The 17,123-nt window shown below is 43.3% G+C and overlaps 1 long non-coding RNA gene across 1 annotated transcript in view; it reads right to left on the bottom strand.

Moving 5' to 3' along the window:
• Window positions 1–3,601: 3,601 nt before the first annotated feature.
• Window positions 3,602–17,123, bottom strand: part of LOC132344464 (uncharacterized) — a 248,265-nt gene continuing 234,743 nt past the window's right edge. Inside the window, exons 8-9 of the long non-coding RNA XR_009493650.1 lie at window positions 15,224–15,425; window positions 3,602–5,898 (exon numbers count right to left, since the gene is read on the bottom strand). This is a non-coding gene — a long non-coding RNA (uncharacterized lncRNA). The remainder of the gene's footprint in view (window positions 5,899–15,223; window positions 15,426–17,123) is intronic.

Raw genomic sequence — 17,123 nt, 5'->3', positions numbered from 1 at the left:
GAGAAAAGGGAATCCTCCTATACTGTTGATGGGAAAGTAAATCGGTACAACCATGATGGAGAACGGTGTGGAGGTTCCCTAAAAAGCTAAAAACAGAGTTACCGTATGATCCAGCAATCTCACTCCTGGGCGCATATCCAAAGAAAACTCCAACTCAAAAGCATGCACACACCCCTATGTTCATAGCAGCACTGTTTACAGTAGCTGAGGCATGGGTGCAACCTACGTATCCATCGACAGATAATGGATAAAGAAGATGTAGTGTGTGAACACACACACACACACACACACACACACACACACACACACACAGTGAAATACTACTCAGCCATGAAAAATAACAAATAAATGCCATTTGCAGCAACACAGACAGACCTAGAGAATATCATACTTAACGAAGTAAGTCGGACCAAGAAAGACAAATATTATGTATCACTTACACGTGGAATTTAAAAAAATACTACAGATGAACTTATTTACGAAGCAGAAATAGACTCAAATACACAGAAAACAAACTCTTGGTCACCAAAGGGGAAAGGGTAGGTGAAGGGATAAATCAGAAGTTTGGCATTAAAAGATATACGTTACTGCAGATAAAATAGATATGGAACAAGGAATTACTGTATAGCACACCAAATCATACTCAGTACCTTATAATAAACTATAATGGAAAAGAGTCTGAACATGTATATGCACAAGCACATATACATAACTGAATCACTTTGATGTATATCTGAAACTAATACGATTATTATAAATCAATGATACTTCAATAAAATAAAATATTGAAAAGTTTAAATTAATTAAAAAAATTTTTTAAGATTTATGTAAAGAAAACCTTGGTCTTTGAATCTTTAACCACCGCCCCCCCCCCCCCGACACACACACAATTTATCTGTCCCTTCAAAGAAACATAACATGCCTAAGTGAAGTGAAAGTCGCTCAGTCGTGTCCAACCCTTTGAGACCCCATGGACTATACAGCCCACGGAATTCTCCAGGCCAGAATACTGGAGTGGGTGGCTGTTTCCGTCTCCAGGGGATCTTCCCAACCCAGGGATAGAACCCAGGTCTCTTGCAACCCAGGTCTCTCGCATTGCAGGGCAATTCTTTATCAGCTGAGCCACCAGCGAAGCCCCTACCATGCCTGAGGTTCACTGTATGCTTTTATGCCCAGGTTGTATGCACGACTGCACTAAATGCACACATTTTCTGGTTGTTTAAAGTCTTTATTGAGCTTGTTACATTATTGCTTCTGTTTTATGTTTTGTCTTTTTTTGGCCAAAAGGATATGGGATCTCACCTTCCTGACCAGGGATCAAATCTGCTCCCCTCCAGCTGGGAAGGCGAAGTTTTAACCACTGGCCCACCAGGGAAGTCCTGATTTTCTAGCTGTTTAATTTGCTGGTCCATGCTCAATTCAGTGTCCTACTTCATTGTAAACTTTAAAAACGTAATAAATAACTTACTGTAAACAATGCAGCTACAGCACCGTCCTGGCAATTCTTGGCAGCTCTTTATGTTGATATATGATTTCTTTAACAAGTACTATAATGCTGGTCTCTTGGGTAGTTTACTGTCGTGCGTTTACAAAACAGCACTGAAAAGAATTTCTTGTCTATTTACCTGGTGTGACTGTGATACAATTTCTGAAAAAAAAATAAAAAATAAAAAGTTAACTGAACTGTTTATCCCAAGGGTGCAAAATTCAAGAATGGTCTTCTCCCTACTGATGCTCTGCAAATGCCTTGTTATTTTGCGTTACTGCTAATGATGCCTACAAATGTTAGCACCACTTCCTCTCTCTTTCTAATACCGCATGCTACTTGTCTCTTTGCTGACTTTAAAATGCTACCTGTTTTTGTTCACCTCTTTTTAATTCTACTGTATCTTTTTAATTTAAACATTTCTTTAATTAGCGTTCTATATGCAATTCATAATTCTGAAAATGGTCTGTAATATCCCTTGGTTCCCCCCACCTCAACCCCCACACTCTGGGCTTGCCTTTTTCCTATGGTTCTTAAAACCTTCTGTATAATTATGTAGGTCAGAATAAAATTCCAAATGTCACAGTGACAATTACCTCCATGTGTCCTTATGGTCATGTCATTGTAAGGGTAGGGAAAGTGCTGAAAGTTAAAACATTTATACTCTACCCGAAACACAGTCAGTTAAATTTACAGAATTACTGGTGAAAAATCCAAAGACTCTTATCAAAGTCTGGTTCTTGAAATCCAAGATGGAGGAGACACAGTTATCGTGAGAAGTAAAATCTGCCTGGTGTCCTATTTAACCAATGGATAATCATCCATTCATAATTAACACACATTTATCAACTAATGAAAAAGAAGCAGCCAAACTATTTTAAGACGCTGCACCACCTTTCCCCACTCTCTCTCTAAACTAACACTGCAGCCTTATGATAGGTATTGCTGAGGATAAATTTTAAGATATGTGAACAAGGAAATTAATACTCAGGTCTCAAATGCGTGCTTACATTAGTGATAGCTAATCTCTGCATGATGTAGCTTTGCAAAATGCTTTAACACTTTTCAGCTTGCAGGAATATATACACACACACACACACACACACACACACACACATATATATAACTAACTTGCCATCACCCTGCAATATTAAGAGAAAATATTTTCAATGTTAAGAAAGGGGGGCATCCCTGATAGCTCCGTTGGTAAGGAATCCACCTGCAATGCAGGAGACCCCAGTTCGATTCCTGGGTCAGGAAGATCAGCTGGAGAAGGGATAGGCTACCCACTCCAGTATTCTTGGGCTTCCCCAGTAGCTCAGCTGGTAAAGAATCCAGCTGCAATGCGGGAGACCTGGGTTCAATCCTTGGGTTGGGAAGGTCCTCTGGAGGAGGGAAAGGCTTCACTTCAGGATAAAAAATTTTTCATGTCATAGAGCCTTTGGCTTATCAGCAACTGGTAAGCAATTAAGTGCATATAATTTTCATGAAAGAGCAAAAATTGGTATTTTGCTGAGATGACAGAAGGTACTGCTTGTAACTCTGTCAGCTACTTTTCATGCACACGTAGGTTCAAAGTCCCAGACGTCCATCTGAATACTGTATAAAGACATGCAGGTCCCATGAGGTACATTAGATATGCAGGTTGTCTGAGGCCTGCAGCAGCCAAACAACACAGTTTCAAGCTGTGGTTTTATTACTCCAGAATGACTTCAGTGAAACAGGAAAAAAAAATCCAAAAGCCCCTTTCCCTATTCCCAATCTATTTAAACTGAATAAAACAAAAGTCCAAGCCAACCAATTGAGAGCAGGGATTTGATGCATCAGAACGGCTTCAGGCACTGACATACATCTTCATCTGGGGAAATAATCAAATGAGTTGACCCAGAGTTATCGGCATCACCTTTCAATCATTTGGCTTGCTGTGAGTGTGCGTGTGTGTGTGTGTGTGTGTGTGTGTGTGTGTGTTAGTTGCTCAGTCATGTCTGACTCTCTGCGACTCCATGGACTGTAGCCCACCAGGCTCCTCTGTCCATGGGATTCTCCAGACCAGAATATTGGAGTGGGTGGCCATGCCCTCCTTGAGGGGATCTTCCCGACCCAGGGATCGAACCCTGGTCTAGTGCATTCCAGGCGGATGTTTTATCGTCTGAGCTACTAGGGAAGCCCCTTGCTGTGAGTATCCTGTAGAATTTCACTGAATAAACACTTTGTGTGGAATCAGTCATTTCTTCAAAAAAAAAAATTCTCCACCATTACCAGTCACAAATTAGATGAAACATGCTATTTGGTTACAAACCACAAAACCTACATCCTATAGGCTACCTGCCATATGCCATCCATTTCCCCGCTCAGTCTGGCGCCTCACTAGTAACGGTCTGCTGTGTCCCATGGCACTTGGCACACTCCGAAAGAGCTGGAACTGACCCAGCCAAATGGACAGTTTGACTGTGGCCCAGGTCAGGGGGCTTCCCTGGCAGCTCAGATGCTAAAGAATCCGCCTGCCATGCGGGAGAACCTGGGTTCGATCCCTGTGTCGGGAAGATCCCCTGGAGGAGGGCATGGCCACCTGCTCCAGGATTCTTGCCTGGAGAATCCCCATGGACAGAGGAGCCTGGTGAGGCTACAGTCCACAGGGTCGCAAAGCCTCGGACACGACTGAGGGACTAACACTTTCACATTTCAGGTCATCTACCGCTGTCTGCTTTCCATGTTGTCCCACAAAGCAGCTGTTTTCGGCCTTGCTGCAAACGTGTGAATATGCATGGGGGAGACTCGGTTCGATGGTAAGGAATGGAAAATGCATCAGTGTAGGTCACACACACACATGTACACACTCACACCGAGGGATTTAAAGGTACTCAGAAATGTCACGGGAATCCAGGAAAACCTGACTCCCCACACTCAGGAAACTTTGGCACCTAATGAAATGTGCATGGGCCATGTCTGAACCAGTCACACCTCAGCTTCCGCAGAGACCCACGCTCTTTCTCGAAGATTGCCAACCTTCACACAGCCGACCCCAGGTAGGTCCTTCGTCTCCCTATGGTCAGATCTCTGAGTCACACGCCACATCTTACAGACGGATTTTTCAGTATGAGAGAAAAATTAGGACATTTCGCAAAGATTTGTCCTGGATTATGCCAGTATGTTTTGATGGCAAGAATATGAATGCAAAAACAGCATTTGTTTGGAGGGGATGGGAAGACGTGTCCATCTGTCTTTCCCATAAGGCATTTAACTGAGACTTAATGGGTGTAAATCGCTCCTCTTTGTGGGCTGAACAGTGAAGGAGGACTTGTTTGAAGGGCAGGGCGTGGGGAGGACTTGCTTGAAGAGCAGGGCGTGGGGAGGACGGACCATTTAATCTCCAGGAATCCAGCACATTCAGCCTAAGGCAGCGGGAGGAGGCGAATGAACTGAGGCTGACTCTCTCTCCGTGAGGCATCTCTTCTATCTCAACTTGAGACCCTGTTCCTTCCTTTTCTGTACTCAAGTAAAAATACTACTTCTGAGTCTTAGCCGCCCACGTTGCTCACAGAAATCTTGCCTCTCCAGTGACATTTGCAGAATAGATTATTTTTTAATGACTCAGCTCCTTGGGCTTGAACTGTGCCGATTACGACTTGCTTTCCTTGTTCTCAAAGTTAACAGATTTGCACAAAATGGTAAGTTGTTAGATTTTTAAACGAAACGCCCACCCCTCTCAAGAGTCTCTCATAATTCTACCCCCAGAGAGAGAGAGAGGAACAGAACATACTAAAGGTTTATCTCTGCACACACTGGATCTTATTACATGTTTACTTAACAACATATTATTCACATCTTTTCAGAGCATCTTTCATGTCCCGAGTGGTACCCTTAAGTGCTGGACGCTACTCCAATGGATGAATGTAAGGCAAGCTATTGAATAATTTTCTGTTGTGAACAATCATGGGTTCACCTTTTGCTTTATAAAAATAAATGGCTGAATCTGGGACTCTACACATTTAAATCTATTCATATTTTCCAGCTCTTTGTGGACTTTTCCAAATATTTTCATAAAAGCAGGCCTCTTGAAGTAAATCACACTATCAAGAAGTATCAGTTCAGTCGGTCACTCATCCGTGTCCGACTCTTTGCGACCCCATGAACCGCAGCACGCCAGGCCTCCCTGTCCATCACCAAGTCCCAGAGTTCACCCAAACCCACGTCCATTGAGTTGATGATGCCATCAAACCATTTCATCCTCTGTCATCTCCTTCTCCTCCTGCCCTCAATCTTTCCCAGCATCAGGGTCTTTTCCAATGAGTCAGCTCTTTGCATCAAGTGGCCAAAGGATTGGAGTTTCAGCTTCAACATCAGTCCTTCCAATGAACACCCAGAGCTGATCTGCTTTAGGATGGACTGGTTGGATCAAGAAGTATATTTACCTTAAAAATGAACATATAGTGAGTGAATATAACATAACTTTAAGTATATTCATAAATTTATAATACAAAATTGTATGAAGGTTTTCATTTTCAGCACTTTAAAAAAATATGATATCATTACTTTGTTAAATCTTTCCCAAAGTAACAGAAAAAAAGACAAAATCTTAAAAAGTAATTTTTTTGGCAGGAATTATAAGTAGTGAGGTTTGATTTTCTTTAATATATTTATTGATTATTTTTCTCTTATTCTGGAAACTGCCTGTTCATGTCTTTAATTCATTTTTGTTAAGACAGTTGTGAAGGCTATTTTGAGGGGGTCAATAAGAGATATCTTTTTTTTTTTTTTCTTGCCTATTGATGTATGACCATTTCTTTCCAGGTAACTGTCATTTGGATTTTTACTTAGTGCATTTTGCATGCAAAATAAGTACAATATCAAGGTTTTCCTTCACATTTTCCTTTCTAATTGCCATAGCTCAGAACACGTTCCTCAACAGAGCATTACAGAAGTCACGCATAGGTTTTTTCTCTTCGTGTGTGTGTATTCATGGGGTCGCAAAGAGTCGGACACGACTGAGAGACTGATCTGATCTGATGTTAACAGCGGTGTTTACTACATGTCAGTTTTAAAAGTCTACCTTTAATGCTGTGTGGAGTGACACAGGCATCTAGTTTTCATCAGAAGAACCTGTCTCTTCGTGAGTGATCTGGGATGTTAGCTTTACAAGCTCCAGCTTCCATGTTATCATACTCTTGGTTTTTTCTTTTTTTAACTTCTCTACTCTAGCATGTTTGCCACTGTTTTCATTGTATAGTCCTATATGTTCTATTATCTCACCATTTCTCTCTGCAGTATCTTTCTGGCTCCTCTTTCACTATGGGATAAATTTGAAAAGTCAACCAACGGATTTGGCTTGAAGTTTTGTAAAGTGACCTGGAGAGTGTCAACATTTCTATAGTATCGAGCCGCCTCCGTGACAATGTACGCATCCAGTTTTGTGCAGCACTTCATAATTTTCTTTTTAGCTTGATGGCTTTCTTCTTATTTTTCATTCACAGTCCTTGTACGTCACTCTACTCCTGGGAATGCAATTATTTTGTGTGCTACTGTGAATGCAGTATTTGTAATCCATTTTTTTCTGAGTGCTATCTGGATGCAGAAAACCTTTTTATATAAGTATCTTTCCCAAGTGATTTTTTTCCGAAGCCTTTTTTTAGACTTTTCTATACGGTTTCAGCGACGAGCATTTTTGTGACGTTGTTTAAACGTTTTGGTGATAACCAAACACTTCTCTTTATTCTGACTGTGCTTCAAAGGGGCTTCTGTTGTTTCACTGCCTCACCAGACAATGAGCTGAGCTTCATCAACTCTCAGATTAAGAAATGCCTAAGATGTCCTCTGCAGATGTCTGTTTTTCTGCAGTAGGGAGGCAATCTCATTGCTTTAACTTTGTCATCATGACCGTTCTCATCTATGTGTTTACTAACTTCTCACGGCTGATCCTTAGATTTCTAGCACATAACACTGTCATGATATGCTCTTTATTTTAAGCACTGCTGCTGCTGCTGCTAAGTCGCTTCAGTCGTGTCCGACTCTGTGCGACCCCATAGACGGCAGCCCACCTGGCTCCCCCGTCCTGGGATTCTCCAGGCAAGAACACTGGAGTGGGTTGCCATTTCCTTCTCCAGTGCATGAAAGTGAAAAGTGAAAGTGAAGTCATTCAGTTGTGTCTGACTCTTCGCGACCCCATGGGATTTTCCAGGCAAGAGTACTGGAGTGGGCTGCCGTATTCTCAGCACAGGGAAGTTCATTTCTGTATTCATTCATTCATTTTTCTGCCATGCAACACTGTCAGGATAGACTCTTTATTTTAAGCACAGAGAGACTCATCCCTGTATTCATTCATTCAACCTGTATTTGACTACTTCAAATTACTATCTGTACCATAAGGTAACGAACATAAGGTAACAAATGGAAGGTAACAGAAGACAATCCTGGAGCAAGCCAGTATTAAAGTAATACAATGGGGTGGTGTTCCAATGCTGTAGATACTTTACCCTGGCTCCATCTCTTTGAAAAGATTAATAATTTCAGTGGATGAGCCAGGAGAAGGATCCAACACCGAGCTAATAGGAGCACTCTGAGTGGGGAGTGGGTTTGACCTCCTTGATGTACAAAAGGAAGGCCAGTTTGGCATTGCTGGATTAATGCCTGGTATTGAATTTCCTGTGCTGTTGCTGTTCAGTCGCTCAGTTGTGTCCGACTCTTTGTGACCCCAGGGACTGCAGCACGCCAGGCTTCCCTGTCCTTCACCATCTCCCGGAGCTTGCTCAAACTCCTGTCCATCGAGTCGGTGAGGCCATCCAACCATCTCATCCTCTGCCCTCCCCTTCTCCTCTTGCCCTCAACTCTTCCCACCATCACAGTCTACGAATTTGCTGTAAAACTAAGGAATCTTTGGAAGCTCCCTCATACCCTAAGACCATGCACCTAAATTCAGATTTTGCAGTTTAATATTCTTTTTAAACGTAACTCAAGCTTCACATCTCACAACACCCGTACCTGTGTCTGCCAATGACAGCAAGACAGAGATCAAAGATGTGGTCTGGTCGACCTTTGGCCAGGTTATACTAAGGAGTACATACCTTCCTTTAGGAATAATGGAACACTTATAAACAAGAAAGCAGGCTGACATCACATATGCATGTATGTATGTAATATATCTTAGACTTTCCTTTTAGGGTAGCTTTAGATTCACAGCATAACTGAGCAGGAGGTATAGACAATTCCTATACACTCCCTGCCACCGCACAGGCACATACCACCCCCATCCAACCCCCACCCCCTGTCAACAAAATCAACACCCTCCACCACGGAGGTACATGTGCTGAAACTCATGAATCTATACTGAGCCATTATCACCCGAGTCCGTAGCTTACATTAGGGTTTGCCCCTAGTGCCATACAGACTGCGGGTTTGGACAAACGTATAATGACATATATGCAACATTTTCCTTTTTCAGTCACTCAGTAGTGTCTGAGTCCTTGTGACCCCATGCACTGCAGCACGCCAGGCTTCCCTGTCCTTCACCATCTCCGAGAGCTTGCTCAAACTCACGTCCATTGAGTTGATGATGCCATCCAACTATCTCATCCTCTGTCGTCCCCTTCTTCTCCCGCCACATCACGGGATCACAAGGAATTAACTCATTGCCCCGAAACACCTCTGTGTTCCACTGATTCTTCCCTCTCTTCCTCCCTCCCGACGTATATTTTCAAAACACCCTCTGGTTTGTGGTCAGGTAATTTATTAGACAAAGGGAACCGTTGGAACAAAGGAAACAAGTTTCTGGGAGCCAAGGTTTTGTTTGGCTCTCTGCATTCATAGTTTAAAAATGAGACCAATCTGACTTTGGTCAGATTTGGCACTTAGGATATCTTTCAGAAGGCCTCCCCTCCAAAACAAGTCTATGACTCTGTAAAACCTTTGGCATGATAGGATCCAAGGGAATATTACCAATCTCCTTTTTATTGTTTAGCTGTCAGCAGACCAAAGTGTATGGATGTGAGAGCTGGACTATAAAGAAAGCTGAGTGCTAAAGAGTTGATGCTTTTGAACTGTGGTGTTGGAGAAGACTCTTGAGAGTCCCTTGGACTGCAAGGAGACCCAACGAGTCCATCCTAAAGGAAATTAGTCCTGAATATTCATTGGAAGGACTGAAGCTGAAACTGAAACTCCAATCCTTTGGCTACCAGGCGGGAAGAACTGACTCATTGGAAAAGACCCTGATGCTGGGAAAAATTGAAGGCAGGAGAGGGGGATGACAGAGGATGAGATGGTTGGATGGCATCACCGACTCAACAGACATGAGTTTGAGTAAACTCTGGGAATATGTGATGGACAGGGAGGCCTGGCATGCTGTGGTTCATGGGGTCACAGAAAGTTGGACACTACTGAGTGACTGAACTGAACCGAGAGCAAAGCTATGCAGACAATGGTTACTCTTCAAGAAACTTCCCAGGAGGTGGAAGAATCAGACTACAGGGAGGCTGTGGCCACCAAGGAAAGCAGACCAGATTCTCCAGCTGTGTTCTAATGGTCCTGAAGGACACTTAACACCAGGGCCTCACAGACCTGTTCCTTTTCTAGGTATGGTTGTTTTGCGTCTTTCCCTGATACCTATGCATGCCGCCTGTAGCACAATGACACGCTTCTACCTACACATACAAACTTTTACACACACACAAACAGAGTCAATCCTCATTATCTGTGGTGGCATTGTCCTGAACATCACCACACATATCCAGTTAGCGAATACAGAACCACTGGCTCCTAGAGGAAACACAGGGTAAGGTGCCTATGGGCTTCCGGGCACAACATTTTAATCCACTGATTGGCACATAACTGCTTCCCCAATGGCTCATTAGTAAAAAAAAAAAAAAATCTGCCTGCAATGCAGGAGATGTGGGTTCAGTCCTTGGGTGGGGAAGATTCTGTTGTGGAGGACATAGTTATTACCCACTTAAGTATTCTTGTCTGGGAAACTCCATGGTCAGAAGAGCCTGGCAGGCTACTGTCCATGGGGTTGCAAAGAGCTGGACTCAACTGAGCAACTCAGCACTGTTTACAGGCACCTTATTGAATACATACTGCTGATACACTAACACTGAACACACATCCATCACGCAATGCCCCTGCATAAAGCTTATCCAGCACCTATTTGCTCCATAAGAGACGTGGCAATCTTAACTACCTCCATAGTTCAGTACCACACCCCAGTTATTTTAAGTGGTGCAATCATGAAACAAAAGCACAGAAATGCAAGCAGCTTTTCAGACCAGGTGAAGGACACCTGTTTAGAGGAAGAGAGATAAGACAGGAAGGCAGAGGCCTGCCCTCAGCTAGGAGCACGGTCGCCAAGGGAACCCCAAGATCAGTGAAGATACATTATTTAAATGAACTGCACACAAATCTGCTGCTGTGGGCCCACTGACAATGGACTGAAAATTTCCACCACCGTGCATGTCCATGGATGACTATCAACACACGGCAAGGACTAATTTGGGGGCTTCAAACCTACAAATGCCGAACCAACAAATAAACGAGAGTTCACAACAGTGTGTCTTTTCTGCAACAGACTATGTGAGCTCTTTGATGGCAGGACACACACACGGCCCATCCTTGACTCAATGAAAACAGCATCACACCCAGTCCTGGCTAATCCACAGATTATTATTTTCAAACTTTAAACAATTGTAACATTCTTTTTTTTTTTTTTAAACCTGCAGTCTGATAAAAGTGTGCTTTTCTCTGCTTGACTTGTGTCCTTCTCCTTGCCCTTTTGGGAAGGTTTAACAGGAACTGAACAAGACATTGTTACAAAGAGACATCAACACTTTGTAGGAGTCACACTTTTCAGATTCTAGACTCTCAGCTCAGTCTGTTTTTCTTGACTCAAAGCTGACTCACTCCCCAGGTGCAATACCAGTGAAAGGCCATGATAATTCCTCTCCTAGAAAACCAGAGATCAGACACCACGTTCAGTTCCCATCCACGTGTCATTCCTGAGCTGTCTGCAGTGTGAAAATGTCTGATATACAACAGCTGGTACCGCTGGAATAAACACTTCACCAAAAATTGCAAGCTCTCTGGTGGGGGTTTCAAATGCCCCACTTTCCCATCGGGAATTATTTGGGAAAAGCACCTCCTGGAAGCAAGTAATCTCTGCTCTACATGGAGTTGTATGAGGGCGAAGTGAACTCCGAGATTGGTGAAGACACATGACTTATAGGAACCTGCACGCAGACTCGCCTCTGATATGACCATCCACGTAGGAGGTCTTTCGGAGCAGTTTCAATGCATTTTTGTTGAATAACTCACCCCGGTGGGAAGCTTTTCAGAAGGCTGTGCTTCAACACTCGGGGTCTGATACTGTTCAGGGCAGCAAACTCAGAGCTGAATCTATGCTAGCACCAAGTCTATTGAGTTTTCAGGAGATGTCGCCCCTGGCTGTGCTGAGGATGGGGGTGACGTAGCCCACAGCTGAACACGTCCGTCAGCTCTGTGTTCTCTGCCTCCTCTGAGGGCTGAGTTAGAAAGTGTTCCCACGGATCGGCGGGGGTGGAGGGGGGGTGCTCCAGAATCTCCAAACGGGCATGTGGCCACATTCACAAGCCCAGTGTTCTGGAAGAGACGCTGGTGTAAATGTGTGACCCCTCAGGACAGACAAGTTCCGAACTCTTCCCTTCTCTCATCTCCCAGAAACGTTTCCACAGGAGGAAGCATCTGGGGTTTCCTGGCTTGAAATTCTAGGACTCAGTGGGAATTAGTGACATGTCCCCAAGGAGGCTGCTCCAACCAGGGAGAAGGAGGGAAGATGGGAGGCTTATGAGACCCAGGCCGAGGGGTGACCCAGAGCTGGGCTCTAAACTGGACCTACTGGTTTCCATTAGAGCCCTCTTTCTGAGCAAGGAGTCTGGCAGGCAGCTGAGTCCTGGGACTAGAGCCCGTTTATTGGGAGGCCACTGACCCACACGGCACGTGTAGCAAGACCACTTCCCAGTCCCAACCAGGGCAGCCCTGGCTTTCGAAGATGCCCGCAGGCACCACTGGGATCCAGGCCTCAAGTTCAGGCCAACCTTGCCCCTGAGCTACAGAGTGTGGTATGCTTTAGTTCCCTTCATGTCCCACCCAGTGGAAATAAACTGGCTTTCTGGAAGAGCACCCAGACAGTTCCTAGGCAGGCACAAAAGAGACGCTCTTTTGATGCAGAGGGATTCGAACACTCATGCCATCACTGAAGACTGCTATGATCTGGGCATTACTGCAGGACATTTGGATGGAAATACGGTCCTGCTAAGAATGAACACTGACGAGATACTTGGCGACTCCGTCAGTTCAGTTCAGTTCAGTCGCTCAGTCGTGTCCAACTCTTTGTGACCCCATGGACTGCAGCACGCCAGGCCTCCCTGTCCATCACCAACTCACAGAGTCCACCCAAACCCATGTCCATTGAGTCGGTGATGCCATCCAACCATCTCATCCTCTGTCGTCCCCTTCTCCTCCTGCCCTCAATCTTTCCCAGCATCAGGGCCTTTTCAAGTGAGTCAGTTCTTCTCATCAGGTGGCCAAAGGATTGGACTTTCAGCTTCAGCATCAGTCCTTTCAGTGAATACTCAGAACTGACCTTCTTTAGGATGGACTGGTTGGATCTCCTTGAAGTCCAAGGGACCCTCAAGAGTCTTCTCCAACACCACAGTTCAAACGCATCAATTCTTTAGTGCTCGGCTTTCTTTATAGTCCAACTCTCATATCCATACATGACTCCATATATACATGCCCACTCCACATGCATGACCATTTCAGCATTACTTCCCAATAAAATGCTAGCAGAGCAAAAACTCACCACATACACTACAAAAGTCACTCTAGAAACAGGAATAGTACAATCTGCCTTCCTCTTCATTCATTCTCTATAAACAATTCACCACGAAGGAGGAGTATAAGACACTCACCATATCATTGTTCTTTTTCACTTCCTTTCAGATTCATTTACCTTTCATCCATTCATATGGACGGATGGATCAAAAGCTCAATTATAAACTTTGTTTTTCAGAATTTCAGTTTTTACAATTCAAGCTTGTTTTCATTTCTATACTATAAATGGTTTCATCGAAGAACTGAAATCATTCAGCACAACAGATGCCTAACTCTCTAGTATGGTGGATTATATTTTAAGATGCTCTATCTTGAAAACAATAGGTTGACTGCAACTTTTTAAATTCGTTGCTTTGTTTTGTCGTTTGCCAGTCTCAAAGTTAAGACCATTGCTACTTTTGCCCCAAAAAGCATGTTGCTCTAAGAAATCTCTAGATAACTCCGTCTTTGTTCTTGTCAGGAACGAAAAAGAGCTACCACACACACTTAAGCATTCTAAAATGTATTTTGGGAGGTCAAATTCATTCTCAGCTGTGATTATTTTTTTACAAGGGTATACATTTTCCTTGACTGTTTTAACTGGTTTAGCAGTAAGTAATAGAAAATGGTATAGAGAGAATTTTTTTTCCTTAAAAAGATTTGGTTAATTGACTTTGAATAAAATAGTTTACTTCAATCAAGTGATAAACACCCATGAATTAAATCTACATGGAAGAAAGGCAAATGAAATCAGCAAAGCCTAAGACAAATTGCAGTCTAATGCATTTTAAACGGTTTCTCCTATATTGAGTAGGTTGGGCGAGAAAATAGGATGTGATGGGAAGAAATTGAGCTGGAAATGGAGCTGGGAAAATGAGGCCTCAGTCCCCAGCTGTTAGGACCTCACCGTGTACATCTCTGTGATTAAGGAAGTGGCTTAGATGACTTGGCTCTGACACAGAAATCTTCACTTAGCTCCTTCCGACCTTGATTCAAGGGTCTCTCTAACAGCGAAAGGAACACTGATTCCCCACATCTCTGTCACGTGAGTTACTCCTTCACGTTTAGTAACGAGACACACGGCTCACTTTTCACAAATCATGTGCTTAACGTGTGTCTTTACCAAAGAATACACATTCCGTAAGGGAGGAAATGACCGTTCACTCCTTTTTTCCCCCCAGGGATGACTCCAATCTTTGGCACACAGTAGACACTTAACAAATATTCGTTGTAAGACGGATACATAAATTAATGGACACCAACTCTATTAAAAAGCTCTTCCTTTTTCACATTGAGGAAACAATTTAGGTAACATTTTCCCAGATAACCAACAACACGCTTTTAAATCCCTTTGTGAACACGGAAGGAGGCGGAGCGTCTGTGAACCACGAAGGAGGCGGAGCGTCTGTGACCCAGGAAGGAGGCGGGCTCTTACCAGACACAGAATCCACCGTCACCTCGATCTGGAACTTAGAGCTTCCACAGCTGTGAGAAAGAGTTGTCTGTGGTTTATAAGCCACTCAGAATGTAGTATTCTATTGTAACAGCCTGAAGCAACTAAGAGAAGACCCTGGTACCACAGCTGGTAAAAGAATCCACCTGGTAATGCAGGACACCCAGGTTTCATCCCTGGGTCGGGAAGATCCCCCGGAGCAGGGCATGGCAAGCCACTCCAGTGTTCTTGCCTGTAAAATCCCAGGGACAGAGGAGCCTGGCAGGTTACAGTCCAGGGGGTCGCTAGACTCAGACACGACTCAGTGACCAAACCACCACCACTATCATTCAGAATAGTGCTTGTATATACCTTTTAAACTGACGCAAAACACAATGAATAACCTTTGCAAGTGTACAGTGTTATGGAGCTTATGAACAAGATGAAAACACTGGTAGCAGATCATTCATTCTTACCTTGGTCACTGTGCTAAGTTGCTTCAGTTGTGTCCAAGTCTTTGCGATCCCACCGACTGTAGAGCCTGCCAGGCTCCTCTGTCCTCAGAGTTCTCCAGGCAAGAATACTGGAGTGGGTTGCCAGGACCTCCTCACCTTGGTCATGAGTCAAACGTTGTTCCAAGTTGTTCTTACTAACAACATTCTGTAAGTTCAACATGAACTGAAAAAAAAAAAAAAAAATATATATATATATATATATAAACTGCTAGGCAGTTATTTACAATTACCTTCCTGGAGAGTAATTTAAAAAGTCAAATGGCAATTTTAAAAGAACAGGAATAATCAGTTTTCAGCAGCCATCTCAGCCTTTCTAAGGACTGAACTGATGCAGGTCTGTGAGGCTTTCATTTGGTTTTCGGGATAATCATATTCAGAGGTCAAAATTTTAACCATCACCATGTGAAAGGTCCTTTAACTCATTTGTGCAATTCACTTCTATAACTGAAGTGAGAAGACAGGAAAGGCTAAACCATCACCGTGTGAAAGCTCCTTTACCTCACTTGTACAATTCACTTCTATAACTGAAGTGAGAAGACAGGAAAGGCTAAACCATCACTGTGGGAAAGGTCCTTTAACTCACTTGTACAATTCACTTCTATAACTGAAGTGAGAAGACAGGAAAGGCTAAACCACACTCCATGCCACCGTTCATCAGTGCGTTCAGTACAAGTGATGTGGCCGGGAGTCTGAGAGTGCAGCCTGTAACAAGGGACCCAGAATCATAAAGATCTGACCTCGGCCGATGCCAGTTACAGACACGGGGCCTACTGCTCTTTCAGCAAGGTGCTGGAGACGGAAATACAGCTGCCTTGCAATCGTCACTGGCCTTCCGCTTTGTCTATTTTAATATTATATATTTATATAGATGAGATCATATGTCATCGTATATATAACATGCATTTGATTATATATATAAATGTTATACATAAACAAAAAAAGTCAAAGTGTTAGCTGCTCAGTTGTATCCTACTCTTTGCAACCGCATGGACTGTAGCTCTCTGCCCATGGGATTCTCCAGGCAAGAATACTGAAGTGGGTTGCCATTCCCTTCTCCAGGGGCTCTTCCAGACCCAGGGATCAAAATACATATGTAAATAAAATCCCAGAAACGATATGTATACATACATGTGTATTTGTATGTGTATATGTGTGTGTGGTTGTATATGTAAACTACATACAGGATTTTGTCTGTAACCCACTTTTATAGGCATCTTTTTGTGTCTAACATTATTCACACAAGAATATAAGCACTGTCCATGTCTTGCTTCCTGCATACTTGGGCCTTGCTTGTAATCTTTTGGAGAAACAAGCAAAACCACATTGGAACATAATCAGGGCATTTAGAGTCCCTGGAATGCCCAGAAACTCCCCAGTAGCTTACTGCCAGAGGCTCAGAGAGAAGTCTGCCATGGAACACATACCTATGAGTCTACTGTTTGTTTCATTACTAACTAAAACTATTCGGGACATTTGACACACATCTATTAAGTAATACAGTATTACTATGAGTATTTACTTAAGCCTGTAGCTAATCTTACGAGACTTATCTTGCAAGGTGGCAAAAGAATTCAAGATACGATAATGTTTGTGAACCTGTGTTGACTTACGTAATAGGACTGCTGACTTTCAGACATCTGGGAAAATAACATTTTTAAATGAAACCATTAAAATAATGTACCCTTAGGTCTCCATCCTACGGCACGGCCACACGTGGGCCATATTGAACTTGCTAAGATCGGATGTTGTTTCTGAATATTCTGCTAAAGGAGAAAAATGTGGCTTATTTTGTGAAAGCAGGGGGTCTAGAAGGAGAGTTGTATGTTATCTGATAAAAGGGAATCCTCTAGATTCCGATGCA

The sequence above is a fragment of the Bos taurus genome, chromosome Y, assembly GCF_002263795.3.
Source record: "Bos taurus isolate L1 Dominette 01449 registration number 42190680 breed Hereford chromosome Y, ARS-UCD2.0, whole genome shotgun sequence".
NCBI lineage: Eukaryota > Metazoa > Chordata > Mammalia > Artiodactyla > Bovidae > Bos > Bos taurus.
The sequence above is the reverse complement of the archived record's forward strand: the minus strand, read 5'-3'. Positions and strand labels throughout refer to the sequence as shown.